General features: G+C 35.2%; 1 protein-coding gene across 2 annotated transcripts in view; it reads left to right on the plus strand.

Annotated features, from left to right (window-relative positions):
- LOC128232688 (uncharacterized) overlaps positions 1-14,148 on the plus strand; it is a 36,056-nt gene that overhangs the window by 13,760 nt on the left and 8,148 nt on the right. The window contains exon 1 of one of the 2 annotated variants that reach the window (XM_052946389.1): positions 13,893-14,104. The exons of the other annotated variant lie outside the window; for it this stretch is intronic. The gene's annotated coding sequence lies outside the window, so the exon portion shown is untranslated. Of the gene's footprint in view, positions 1-13,892; positions 14,105-14,148 lie in introns of those variants that run through there. 2 annotated transcript variants of the gene reach the window in all.

A 14,148-nucleotide genomic window follows, 5' to 3' on the forward strand; every position in this document is an offset into this window, starting at 1 on the left:
AATTATCCGCTGTTATGTGACTTTTATTTTATTACGACATCTGAAAGTGATAAAGATTCCAATAAAATAGGCTTTATGTCGTGAATTTCTCGTAAATCCGAAGAAAGATTTCAAACAGTTTGTGACCATATAAGACATTAAGTTTGATTCTTTGTCGTATTGCTGACGTTTTTATTATTTTGTTTCGTGTTTTAATTCAGTCTGTTTTGTAAAGTGTACAGTGGTATAGAGCTGACATTTGGGGTTATATTTTTTAACTACGTTATCTCTTGGCCACGACTTAGTTTTACGCTCCAACGACTAATGTTATCTCGTGACCACGACTAAGTTATCTCGTAACCACGACTAGGTTATCTCGTTGCCACGACTAAGTTATATCGTGACCACGACTGAGTTATCTCGTAACCACGACTAGGTTATCTCGTTGCCACGACTAAGTTATCTCGCGACCACGACTGATATATCTCGTGACCACGACTAAGTTATCTCGTTACCATGACTAGGTTTTCTCGTGATAACGATTGTTATCTCTTGACCACGACTGAGTTATCTCGTGCCGACGACTAGATTATCTCGTGACTATGACCTAGTAAATACTAAACCGTGGAAATAGGTTAACTTGAATCATGACCACAATAATTTTATTTGTTATATGTTCACACGTCAACTCTATTCCTTCGTAAAGATGTTAATAGGAAATGTTCTGAATTGTCTTCAAATTTACGGTATGAGCCTTTATGTAGCGTTGAATGTAATAATATCATCATTGTCGATGGTATGACCTCCTGTTGCAGAGATGTCGTGTTGAATTAATTGCATGAACTATTGCTGTAGTGATGCTGGGTTTAAACGCTTATGTGTTAGCTGTAGTGCTATGAGGCATGGATGTTCGTTCTAGCAGTTTTTGTTTTAGTGATGATGTGGTAATGCTTTTGTTTTAGCGATAGTGTGGTGAATCTTTTATTCTAGCGATGGTGTAATGGAGCTATTGTTCTAGCGATGGAGTGGTGAAGTCATTGTTCTAGCGATGGAGTGGTGAAGTCAATGTTCTAGCGATGGTGTAATGAAGCTTCTGTTCTACTAATGGTTTGGTGAAGCTGTTGTTCTTCTGATGATGTGGTAAAGTTGTTGTTCTAGCGATGGTGTGGTGAAGCGTTTGTTCTAGAGATGGTGTAATGACGCTTTTGTTCTAGCGATGGTGTGGTGAACCTGTTGTTCTAGCGATGGTGTGGTGAAGCTATGATGTGCGACTAGACTTCAGTATGACCTCTTGTTGTGACCGTAGCTCATTTAGTCAAGCAAATTGTAAAAAATACGGTAGTATTTATGAACATATTGATACAACATGGTGTCCGTTTCTAACGTTTAAACTGAGTAGTAAATTAGTTACATAGTTACATAGTTATATAGTTATATAGTTTTATAGTTTTATAGTGGTATTGTTGTATACTTGTTTAGTAAGTAAACAGATTTCTTTATTTATGTTAATATGCATTAGCATTAATCCCTAATTAAGAAGCTGTTTTTCTTGTTTTACGCTGTCATCGTCTGTCGGACCTGGTGACGCATCATACGTAGAAACTATTAAAACTTATAAAAATGAACAACTGTCAACAACATTAGCTATGAAATATTTAAAACTGTATTTTGTTCAATAAAATGCATCCGTATAAGGCGTGTTTGAATCGTTTATAATAAATCTTGAAACATACAGATCTGAATTACTTGATAATTAAGCGTTCAAATAGGTGGAGAAATGAATGGCTACGATTGATAGATGATGTGTGTATATATGAAACGATTATCGAGTATAATCGATAAATCGTCGCTTACAATGCTATGTCGGCGATAATCGATAATGTTGTCCAAAAAATTGATGTCGCCAAAGTAACTTCCGGTAACTACGTATTTTTTGTTATGCGGTATACGAAGAGTGCGGTGAATATAAATACTTTTGGTTAAAAACTGACAAACTCCCTTAACTACTAATTGCTTTTAATTTAATTGTTTATATATTTCATAAAACCTCAATAATCTATCGCTATGGTGTAGTGAGTCCGGTCTTATCTGCAAATACCGGGGATCCCGGCTCGATGCATTCTGTTTTTGAAACCTTTTTTGTATCGTTTGTTATTAACATTGAGTCCGATTTTCAAACACTTGTGTATATGCGTACATTCACTAGAAGTTTATATTTTTTTTATTTTCATTCAACTATTCGAATATGTATTTTGCGTATTAATAGTATGGTATTTTTGGAATGCTTGGCTTATACGCCAACGCAAAACCTTTGGTATTTTATACTTGTAAGACAACTTTTAAATGAGCTTCTGATTTCTACGAATGTAAGATAAACCAGTTGATATACCAGTTATACCAGTTTAAAAGTATATTATACCATTTGAATTTGTATGTGTGCAAGTATTATTCCTTTCTGCGTATTGCATTGATGTGCATAATGGTGTAAGACTATTTTAGCAGATACTTTTATTACTTTCTCGGTATCAAGTGTAATTTATCTTTAAACCCGTCTGTTAAATCCACAGAAGTTTGATATGCCAATCGAAACGTATATTTTGGTATAGTTGGAAGAGAATTATATTTCGTCTGCCCAAACTACTACAGCTACAGCGATATATGATATTATATGTAGATATCGATATCATCAGACGGTATTGTGTCGCCATACTGTTTCCGTTATGCCGTTTTTAAAGCTGCACTCTCACAGATTGATAATTAAAAAGTAGATAATAAACATGTATGAGTAAAACGTGTTTAAAGTTATATGATTGTTATTTCATTTATTTATTAAAGCTGCACTCTCACAGATTGAACGTTTTGACAATATTTTTTTTTGTATTTTGTCTTGGAACGAGCCAATTTATGGAAGCATGCATGTAAGCCGGATTAAATTTAGATTTTAAAATAAGATCGCAGATTTTTATATTTTAATTTCAATAATTGATGTTTTATGATATTTTCTTAGCCATAAAACATTAATTTTCGAACGAATTTTTAACAATATCTGAATTATATTTGTTGCTCTATATCTTTTTTGAAATATTGACAAAGTCTTTTTATCAGAACATTCTATGAGAAAATACGCTTTCATAAAGAATAAGTTATTTACAAAAGGTTTAAACTAGGCCCTTAAGGTCGAACATTTACAGGTTGATGCAAAAAAAAAGACGAACTTCATTGGATATGCTGTGGCCACTCTGCTTTGGTTTACCTTATATAAAAGGCCCTTGCCTCAATCGGAATAATTTTATCAAATGAAATCGATCAGCAGATGTCGGATGGAAAACATATCGACGGTATGAAACGGGTTCAAAAATACTGTGTGAATGACATTCATCGAATATAATACATAACGTTCATTACCATCAACATAAAATTATTCTCTTCGTAAAGGAATCCATTTATTATAATAGTATACAAGATACCCTTGTTCTATTTAGAGCCATGTATAACAATGTTATACGTTTGATATATCACACTTTTTAGTTAAAGAAAAATGACTTCCAAAGCGAACAACAGTTCCACATATATATCATCAAGCTGTGTTCAAAATTACCTTTTAAAATACAAAATTGCCATCATTCAAACATTTGATTTAATACAGCTGGGGATATTTGGCGTAGAGGATACTTGTTTTTTCAGTGTAACGTAATAAATTTCACCGAGTGAGCACCAAAACATATACAAATGTAATAGTTTGGTGTTTACAAGACAATGTAGGTGCAGTCTTATGGCAATTTAGGTGCCAGCTTACAATAATGTAGGTGCAATGTCAATGTTGGTGAAGTCATGAATGCCAGCTTGTAACGTAAGTGTAGTCCATAGTACCGATAGCTAATGTAGGTGCAGTCAAATGTTAATGTAGGTGGAGTTAGATGACAATGAAGGTGTAGTCCGTAGTACCGACAGGTAATGTAGATGCAGTCAGGTGGCAATGTAGGTGCAATATGATAACATTGTAGTTGCATTGACAATGTTGGTGAAGTGGAGATTGTCGGTAGACACTGAAGGTACAATACTGAGTACTGGTAGGCAATGTAGGTGTAGACTTTGGTGTATGTAGACATTGTACACACAGGTAGGTGCAATCTTGAGTGTAAGTAGATAATGTAGGTGTATATGTTGGTGTCAGTAGGCAATGTAGATGCGTACAGGTGTGACAGTAGACAATGTAGGTGCATACTTAGGTGTCAGTAGGCAATGTAGGTACAGTCTTAGGTGTCAGTAGGCAATGTAGGTACAGTCTTTGGTGTCAGTAGGCAATGTAGGTACAGTCTTTGGTGTCAGTAGGCAATGTAGGTACAGTCTTTGGTGTCAGTAGGCAATGTATGTACAGTCTTTGGTGTCAGTAGGCAATGTATGTGTAAACATGGGTGTCGGTGGGTAATAGGTGGGAACGCTTCCAGATGGTTTGGTATTCGCCCTAAATGGTTAATTATACATTTCGTTCAATTTATTTCCCGAATAGGACAATGAACTGCATCTAACCATTTTATGAAAATAAACGTGGGTAGCTCAAATCCTGTCATATTATTTTAAGTGCATCTCAGTGCTTTAATCTTCCTTTGTGAATAAGATTCATATAACTTAAGGCATTACGAAATTACATATAATGCAAAACAGCAGGTCTGAGCTCTGCCATTGCACCCAATGTAGGACAAACACTAGTACTAGTTTCAACATGAAGTCTCAACTTGAAGATTTTTCAATGAATATTTTACCTCTATATATACACACACAAATCTAAATATCAGCACGTCCAGCATTTTATGCTGCATTTTGTCCCAATGTAGGACAAACACTAGTACTAGTTTCAACATGAAGCCTCAACTTGAAGATTTTTCAATGAATATTTTACATCTATATATACACACACACATCTAAATATCAGCACGTCCAGCCCTTACACCATATTCTCTTTTATTAAAAGTATAAATCCGAAACCCATTCAATGGTATAACTCTACATCATACCTGTAACGTTTTGATAGCTTACCCATTACGCGAACAACTTGATGAATAGGCTTATTATATTGGCCTATATAGCCATTTTCTTCCCTCCTACAAAAGCATACTTTACTCCTCTTAAAGCCTTTGAACGCCAACTATCAGCCTTTCATACTACGATCTACTACCATCTCCGTTTGATATTTATCTCTGCTTAACACATTTATTACGCGTATTTGAGTAGTCATTAGCCAATGTCAAAGTTTTAAAGAACATCTGTTTTAATTTTCTCGTGTTCACTCGACCATGGTTGTTTTACGGTAGTTTTAATAACATCTTTTAATTTTGTTTAAGAAAAACATAAGATTAATCTATTTGTTTTGTTTCTTTTGTTGAGCATCTACTGCAAACTTCATTTTAACTTGACCATCTGGCTAATGGTAATGGTTCTATTGAGATATGGCTTGCCAAATAATGTGCAATCACTCAGCCATCATTTTGCACACAATTGATTAAAAAGTGTTCAGCTTAGATTTAATAAAACTGTTTGAAGATGTATGCATGGTTTCGTCCGATGGTTCAATTAGATAAATTAGGGCAACGGAGGTCGTAAGGATGCGTTTATGTCATTTTAATATCCCTGATAAAGTAATAACCACAGTTTCGGCTCAATATCTTCAGTGTGTGTATACCACGTGATGAATTGCGTCATAAATGCTGCGTCGGAAGGCAATATTTTGCTTCGAATAAATACTTTAAACAAAGATAACTTCAATATTTCTTCACCATTTTAATTGAAACATATCGCAGTCTACGCTGCTTACGGAGTCCCGCCTTCGATCTTTTACCAGAGTTTGATTGAGAGTTTAGTCACTTCGACAAACCTTTTCACAATACGGTCTTCAAACGGAGCACTGTCAAAACATTATTTTGAAACAGGTTTGTCGAATTGTTTGATGAAACTAATCTCCTTAGCAAACTTCGGTAATAAAACGAAGGCAGGGCTCTTTAAGCGACATAGACTGCCCTTTGTTTTTATTTAAAATGGTGTTGTAAAAGAAAAGTTATCTTTGATTTAAGTCTTTATTTTAAGCAAAATGTTGTCTTCCGACGTAGCATATATGACATAATCACGTGGTACACACATAATGATCTTATTGATAAAACCCTTTTGGCAACTCGTTACACAGCAATCACATTCTCATGTGTTCCAGTAAGATTTAGTTGTTCAAAACCCGACAAAACTTTGACAGAAAGCGAAGCTATGTCTGATATCAGATAACAACAAAGATCATGATATCAGGTACGTGCTCGCACAAATCTCACCAAACAGTAACCCTTTAGGTGAAAAACGAATAACATGATATTAAGCACATCCTCTCTACAAACAGTTTCATTTCAAGGTCAGCGAAGAATACCTTGATATTGCAAATATGCTTAAACCGAAGACTCGTAATAAATAATATATATCATGGTGACAATCATCTGCTCAAATCAATATCTGAAACCACACAGTCACCTCAACAGCTGAAAACAAGTGTCAGATATTAGGCAATATATAAAACCACACAATCACCTTAACAGCTGAACAACAAATGTCAGATATCAGGCAATATCTAAAACCACACAGTTACCTCAACAGCTGAACAACAAATGTCAGATATTAGGCAATATCTAAAACCCGAACAGTCACCTCAACAGCTGAACAACAAATGTCAGATATTAGGCAATATCTAAAACCCGAACTGTCACCTCAACAGCTGAACAACAAATGTCAGATATTAGGCAATATCTAAAACCCGAACAGTCACCTCAACAGCTGAACAACAAATGTGAGATATCAGGTCTTTTTTTAAACTATAATACAGTACACATGAATTTGCAACACAGCTAACGATATCACGCAATTGCAAAAACCCATGGTCACCAAGGTTGTGAAAGAAGATAGGTTTTAAGTGGTTGTTATAAGATAACCCTAAAACATGAATTGTAAGTTAAAACTGAATGACAACTGTATTCGACGTTGATTTTTTTTCTGTAAAGCCACCGGCCCATGTCATGATGTTAAGGCATGCTGACCTTCGTCTGTCAAGTTCAAGGACGTCAATTTAATTGACCAGACACTTTATAAAATACAAAACCGTGTACTTAATTTGGACGCCACGACATGTGCATTGAATACGACCATAAAATCCATTTTTAATGGTTATTTGAACTATTTATGGAGCTTAGTAATCTGAAATCTGAAAATCATTCTTATCGATGGAGAAAATAATTATTGAAAATATTTATGGACTGTGTTATACATCCGGTCGCCAGATTATAAACTTGATTGTTAAATAAAAGTAATGGAATCTTAATATGAAATCGTTATATTGCTTTTATTATTCTAGCAAGTTTGATATTATTTTTAGAATGTTTATGGACAACACATAGGCGACAGTATCTGTCAGAGTTGGTGATTGTTTTTATATGATTATATATATGATATAGCAGATTCAAATATGTGCCCATTAAATTTGTTTTATTTCTTTAATACTAGAACAGGTTTATTGGGCAGGGGTCGTGGGAAGGGGAGGGGGCTGTGGGTGGGTGAGGGGGGCGGTCTTGGAGGCAGGGTCACAATTTCTCCAACAAGTTTAGGATAATCATGATGCACTACTTTATATGTTGTCAAGCTAACTTGAAGTCACTAATTCGGGTAAATGATATAAGTAAGTTCAGCCTGACTTAACTCAGCTATCCTTAAGATTTTTTTTCGGGAAATTGGGGCCTTCTTGTAATATATCACTTGTATATACAGTCAATACTCGCTACATCGATGTCGTTTGAACCTCGGAAAGAAAACTTTTAGATAACGAACATTCGTTGTAACCGAAAAACAACACATGTCTAAATTAAATCAAAGTATTCGAAACAATGTTCTACATGACCGCAATATCGAGATACCAGTGTTCGACATAGCAAGTTTCGACTGTATATAACAATGTTTTCACCATCTCCACCTGCCCCCTATGGACCAACATTAACGAAATGGAAAATAATGAACTATTTGTAACAACTTTGCAAGCTAGTGAAATAAATGAAAACGTGTAAGATTATATCAGAACTTAGGAATTTAAGGTCGTTCGAAAGCTATCAATTCACAAATGAATGACGTTTAGTTATGCATGAAATTGCAATGCTTTTTAAAGGCAAAATATTGTTTTTTAAGCATCAATTGATATGACGGGATAGACCTACGTAATTCATAACATTACATTTATCTAAATTATGTAACTGATGGTTTGCGAGGTGATACAAAAATAAAATGGCAGGATAAGAGTGGTCTAGTTTGTATCGGTGTCCGCCTCTCACCCAAATGGTAGTGGGTTAGATCCCCCACCAGGGTGAGAGTGTCCCTGTGGTATAGGTGTCCGCTTCGTACCAACGTTGTTATGGGTATTATGTGGGTTTGTAAGTTATAAGAAGACGAATAGAGTGCACATTGAATAGTGAAATCAGAGTGTGATATATACCTAGGTGTTATAGACACGGCCAAGCAGGCATAAATTAGTGGAACTCATTAACATTGAAAATGAGACATTTTGAAAACTGTAATTGTGTTTATTTCTGTAATTGTGTTTATTTTTAAAGCATTTGAATGAAGAAACACTACAACACAATCCATGTAATCTGTATAGTTGTGTGTAATGTGCATTGGCCACAATTCTGTGTTGTCGTTTTGTATTCACATGCAACACATCACCCACTTTAAATTTTAAAGTACACCTTAGTGTCCTAGACGATTGCTGCCTCTACTTAAAGAAAACAGAAGCTAAATGGTTCTGTCTGCTATTTTATTTAATGTCACTTAAACTCGTATAGCATACATCCGTCGGGCTGGTTATAGATTTTCCCCGGACTTCATGGTTTGTCAATGTTTGTTTGCGTACCACGTTCTTATATATGCTTTGCAGTTTGCTAACATGTGTGTATATATCACACAGCGTCATGGCGTGCTGTCTAGTGTCTATATCAGCGTTGTATTTACCAGTTAAGCATAGGTCAAATTCACAGATCAAAATACTTTGCAGTTTGCAAACGTGAATGCATATATCGCACAGGATTATGACGTGTTGTCTATACCATCGATGTATTTACACGTTAATTAAAGGTCAAGGTGACGCATCAAGACACTTTGCAGTTTACAAACATGTATGGATATATCATACATACTAATGACGTATTGTGTACATCAGCGCTGTCTTTAGACGTTCATTAAAGGTCAAGGTCACGCATCAAAATGCGTTGCAGTTTGCAGACAGCTGTAAATATATCACACAGGATTACTACGTGCTGTCTACATCAGGGATGTCTTTAGACGTTAATTAAAGGTCAAGGTCACGACCGTCACGCATCAAAATACTTTGTAGTTTGTAAACATGAATGGATATATCATACAGGATTATGATGTGCTGTCTATATCAGGAATGTCTTATCAAGTTCATTCAAGGTCAAAGTCACACATCGTAATCATGTTCCTGCATCCATGCAGTCACTTTAAGTAATTATTTGCCCCTTACCCGCTAAATATGCATGCAGGTCAAAGGTCAAGGTCGCATAACTCTATGGTTTTAAAGTCACCATGGTTTCAAAAAGCATAAGTGTTGTTGATAAGCCTTTCACTATGTCATAACTCTTTTAACCACAGTAACAGATAATGAATCCTCATAATTAGTATAGTCATTTTTATATTATATATTAATATATTGTATAGTGCTGATAAGCCTTCCACTATGCTTTACATATTTCTAACCCCAGTAAGAGATAATAGGTCCTCATATCATAGTAATTTTTTTATACTATATTGCACAGTTGTTCTGTGATCTTTTGTAGTCCGAACATTTTTACTACTGACCCACATTTTCAGTACTTGTCATAACACCTTGTTAGTACTTCTATTCGAATTGCGTTTGATCTTATTTCAAAAGGGTATTCATATGATCCTTAATCTTTGTTTACAAAATGTCATGCTGCAATTTTAACAAGCAATCATTCATACATTTTCCGCATTGTATTGAAGTCCTTGTTAAAATTATTTGGAAATCGGATAGTTTGCGATGTTTATCAATGTTTGTTTGGGTTAAATACAGTAGTTGAGCATAACCACCCAAGTTATATCAGACCATTAGGCATAAAATAGAACATAAAATATTTAGCCTCGGAAGACCGACCCGAAAAAATCGGCCTGACACAAAATGTTATTTTTTGCTAAAAAACGTGCATTCGGAATAACTCGGCCATAAACCATTGAAAACAACATCGGGTGTATATATGGACAGTCTACAATGTCAGAAATCATTACAAAAATGTATTTAATATGAATTTTATAAAGAATTTTACAAGCTACTTCTACTGATGTACCGGCATACATCCGAGGTTGTTTTCGATGGAAATGGTGGCCAAGGAGTTCCGAATGATGATATCTATTTTTATTCAAACTCCGCGCAGTGTTACTTCCCTTGCAGTACAGTAATCACTGCCTTCACAAATATCACGTGATGATAGAAACGGCACGTGATTGCAATTTACAAAATGGACGGAACACCTTTAAAAGAAATTCCAGCAACATGTTTCATTTGTTTAGAAAATAAACGATTTTATTCCATAAAAGGAAAAAATGCAACGGAAGACGAAAACGTTCGATACATGTCTGAATAGCTAACAACACATCCATGTTGATATTGTAATTTGTAAATCCTACTTTCAATTTGAAAAAAGACCGAACATTTCCGAATGTTTTTTTTAATTGTTATTTTTTATAAAACATATTATGCCTATGAACTGGCGTAAAGTAATTATTTAAGAAAGGATATAAGAATAAATATATATGATTAAAAAAAATGCCATTAAAAGTTTTCATCCAATTTTGGATGAAAATCTTGTGGTGGCAGTGATTACTGTACTGCAAGGGAAGTAACACTGCGCGGAGTTTGATTTTTATTACGTACAACCCAACTTGGAACAAAAACGCATTCTGGTCGTATTTATTTTTCTGATCGTTCCGCTCACTTGAAACTTGAAATTTATATATTGTACAGCCTACATGTATACGTTCGTTTTCCATACTAGAAATGGTTGTAAATAAAGGTATTTATCGACCAACCAACCACCCCACCGACACTCAAACTTCTTGGGGCGTTGGAGAGAAAACAAAAGAGTTTGCAATGCCTGGGAAATTGGCACCAAAATAAGGAAAACTTTCGAATAAAAGTACTTGAATAGTTTCATGTTAAGTGATCAATCTTTTTTGAAATAATAATTATTTTCAGGACAGTCTAAAAAAAGTAAACAATTTGTACAAAAAAATATATTTGAAATATTTTTAACATGATGTAAAGTACAATTTTAAAACATGTATAGGCGTTTAAAGACGATGTGCAAATATTTCGACACGGATCATATTTCGTGCGGGGGCCATACCTGCTATTTGATTGCTTATGCCAATATGCCGCCCTCGCAATATGTTTTATTATCACTTTTATCGCTGAAAAGTAAGTTGGATTGGATCATCATTTTTGTGGTTTGAACACCAAGGCGATTATGATTGTTTACTGTCGTGGGTTATTTGTTATTTTTGTTAATGTTCTTTTTCTTAAGTTTTACTTAAAGGGACTCGCTAATGTTTTTTGTAAAATGCACTTTTCGTATGACGAAATACATGGTGGCAAATCATAAGAAGTATTAAAAGTAAGTTACTGACAGCTTCAACCATACAACAAATGTTGATATAAGCTCAAATATAGTCTTTTAAGTCAACGATTTTGAATAGCGTTATGGTAACGTACGTTACTTTTGATGTTGACGAGGTGAAACTTATTGCAATCTTACACCGAAACACTACATTTGTCTTACAATCAATTGTTGTTTTCAGAAAAGCGCGCCTTATTGTATGCAAACGTAACGTCATTTCGGAAATGACGTCGTTGAAATTGTGCCCCAGCTCCTCTGCGCGCTGACATTTAAATTGGAATTGAGAGCGGTCTAAAATTTTAAAACAGTAAAAACTATCAAAATGTTATTTCACTGTTTAAAACAGTAAAAAAAATCATTTTTATTTTACTGATAAATCTCAATAAATCACAGGAAAGCATTTACTAAAGGTGTTTTCACATTACTGGGGAAAATATGCCAACACATGAGTGAGTCCCTTTAAAAAGTATTTTTGGGAAAAGAAATCTAGAGGTTGTGTGTAAAATTGTACGAAAGTTTATGCAAATATATCAAGAATTCAAATATTTACTTTTTATAAGTAGCTGTATGTTTAGGTTATGAAAGAATTGAGGGTTGTTCTACAAAATGAGTTTATTCACGCCAAACCTATTATATTTATATTGAACATTAGAGTTGGCGAAATGCTACGTGTACGTGTGGACTACTTTTTGTGTACTACGTCATCACGGCATGTGTACATTATAAACGTAAATAATGACATGAACGATAGCACGAGGAATCCGTAGTCTAGTGGTAACACATTTAGATATCAAACCCCCGTCGCACCACTTAAAATACTAAAAATCTTCCGTGAGGGACGTTAAATGATGGTACCCGTGTGGCAGTGCTATACACTGGTACACGTTAAAAAACCAGGGTAACTCTAACCACAGTTAGTTTCATTATGTCCGTGCTATATGCTCCAAAAAAAACATAATGACTAACAATATTATCGGAGCACTCGCCGAATGGGCAAGGCCCGATTGCGAGTATAAATAAGCTGACACACCACCCCACCACAAGTCCGCCCGGTTAGCTCAGTCGATAGAGCGTTGGACTGTTAAACGGACAACCAGGGTTCGATTCCCGGGCGTACCAGGTCACTTCTGTTGTGATTGGTTATAAAATCCTTTCTACGACCATTCGCACTGTACCACTGCCCCTGGCATGTACAGAAGTTCCTTGCAGAAGTGAAGGCACCTAGTACTGGTTCACCGCCCAGGATAGGTGTGCGGTGGTTGAACTGTCACTCTGGGACCCTTCAATGTGCTCACGCCGGGACCCGGAGTATAAACTAGTAACACCACCACCACCACCACAAGGAAATCGATTTATGAGAGTATCAGCGAGACTACCAGTACAAGCTTAATGAGAATTTTCTCAAATGACTTTTAAACTCAGCGGTAACTGTAACTTGTACGTGTAGCTTCACGTTCATATATACGGCTTGTTTCTCAACAATATAATGATAAACAAACGTACAGTATGTGTAGTAGTTTATTACATATCATTACAAAATCTACATCTATTTGTCTTTTCTATATATTTTCTTTAATTGTCGCAATACAACTTGTGTTGAATCGGATATCTATGGCCATATCGCTCAAATACATGTTTTCAGTTAAAAGCCCCAAAAGCGGACAGTTTTCGAAGTATCGGTTGATTGGGATTCTTTTGTAAACGAAGAAAAAAGGTCTATGTATTGTAGTAGCCCCGACATGGGCCATGGTACCGTCGTTATAACTGAAAACTATTCAAGATATTGAAATGAAACTGATACACATGTTTCAAGAGACAATTCGCACATGCAATGTCTTTATATTAAATATTTTTTCAACTAAAATCAAGAACCGAGCATTGAAGCGTTCGTTTCATGGTGACTTATTTAGTCGCAAGAGGACACGAATATATGAGATTTATTAAATTCTAGGTCCAAAAACTGTACATTTATGTTTTAATCATATGACTGTTTTACCTCGTAGTTTAGAGACAACCCACTCACGTTAACTATAGATAAATAAACCTATTTTAATACCCGCATGGGTTTTAATCACAAGTTTAATTGTAAACTACTTTATAGACAGCCCCGACTATGTTGCGCCTATTACTGCGCTGTAAAAGGCTTTCTTTCATGCCGCTCCGTGAAGCATAACCGGTGTTTCAAATGACCCGGGTTTATGTAAAGGCCGTTTATCAACTATTTATTTAATCTTCTTACATATGCGATTCAGTAGCTACTGCCGTGACTGTAAGGATTATAAAGCCTCTTATTGGGATTTTTTGAAAGAAAATAGCGAGATACATGATTATGTAAAAAGCTGAAAAGGACGAACCACGGTTTTGGATGATTTAAAAACATATGGATAGAAAAAACAGTTGTGGTAACTATACGAATATACTTTGCATTTATTTTTTTATGTACAAA

Source organism: Mya arenaria, chromosome 4, assembly GCF_026914265.1.
Source record: "Mya arenaria isolate MELC-2E11 chromosome 4, ASM2691426v1".
In the NCBI taxonomy this organism is placed as follows: Eukaryota; Metazoa; Mollusca; class Bivalvia; order Myida; family Myidae; genus Mya; species Mya arenaria.